The 1083-nt window shown below is 41.4% G+C and overlaps 1 pseudogene; it reads left to right on the top strand.

Annotated features, from left to right (window-relative positions):
• Window positions 1–1073, top strand: part of LOC101579972 — a 10705-nt pseudogene extending 9632 nt beyond the window's left edge.
• Window positions 1074–1083: the final 10 nt, after the last annotated feature.

The following is a 1083-nucleotide window of genomic DNA, read 5'->3' as shown; positions in this document are numbered from 1 at the left end:
AAAAAGAAGCTTTTAAAATTAAAAAAAAAAAAAAGAAGAATGAAAGAACTGAGTCAGGCTGGTATTGGGCGGGTGAAATGTTTGCCAACCATAGTTCAAGGAGAGGCCATCGGCAGGTACTGGCCTACAGCTGATGGGCATCTGGTTGAGTATGACATAGATGAAGTGGTATATGATGAAGACTCACCTTATCAGAACATTACAATTCTACACTGAAAGCAGTTTGGAAATATTCTCATTCTTAGTGGGGATGTTAATTTGGCAGAGAGTGATTTGGTATATACCCGGGTCATCATGGGCAGTGGTGGAGATGGAGGAATACAATGTGAAATAGTCAAACTGAAACCAAAGATGGTCACCATGGTAGAGATTGACCAAATGGCGATTGATGCATGTAACAAATGCATGCGGAAAATGTGCAGTGACATCTTAGACAATCCCAAAGGAGACTGCTGTCAGGTTCTAATAGAAGAACGTATTTCAGTACTGAAGAGGTACACCAAAAAAGGGAAAGAGTTTGATTATGTGATTAATGATCTGACTGCTGTTCCTATCTCCACATCTCCAGAAGGAGATTCCACATGGCAGTTTCTCAGACTGATTTTTTTGGGTTTTTTTTTTTTTTTTTTTTTTTTTTTGGTGGAATAGGGGACTGAACTCAGGCCATTGTACTTGCCAGGCAAGCACTTATTCTACTGAGCTATCTCCCTGGCTCACTCAGACTGATTATTGACCTCTCAATGAAAGTACTGAAACAGGATGGGAAATATTTTACACAGGAGAACTGTGTCAATTTGACAGAAGCCCTGTCGCTCTATGAAAAACAGCTTGGGCATCTGTATTGTCCTGTGGAATTCGCCAAGGAGATCACCTGTGTCCCTTCATACTCTGGAAGAAAGCTAAACCCTGAAGATGACTGTACTGCAGATAGCCTTCCTGACCTCCATATCCTGTACACACATCAAGTAAGTCAGGCAATTGATCATGACTTTCTTAATGTTTCCTTTTTTTGGTGGAACCGGGGTTTTGAACTCAGGCCCTTGTGCTTGCCAGGGAAGCACTTATTTTACTGAGCCATTTCCC

This window comes from Octodon degus, unplaced genomic scaffold (assembly GCF_000260255.1).
Source record: "Octodon degus isolate 3935 unplaced genomic scaffold, OctDeg1.0 scaffold00076, whole genome shotgun sequence".
NCBI lineage: Eukaryota > Metazoa > Chordata > Mammalia > Rodentia > Octodontidae > Octodon > Octodon degus.
This window is presented reverse-complemented; position numbering and strand designations above follow the sequence as displayed.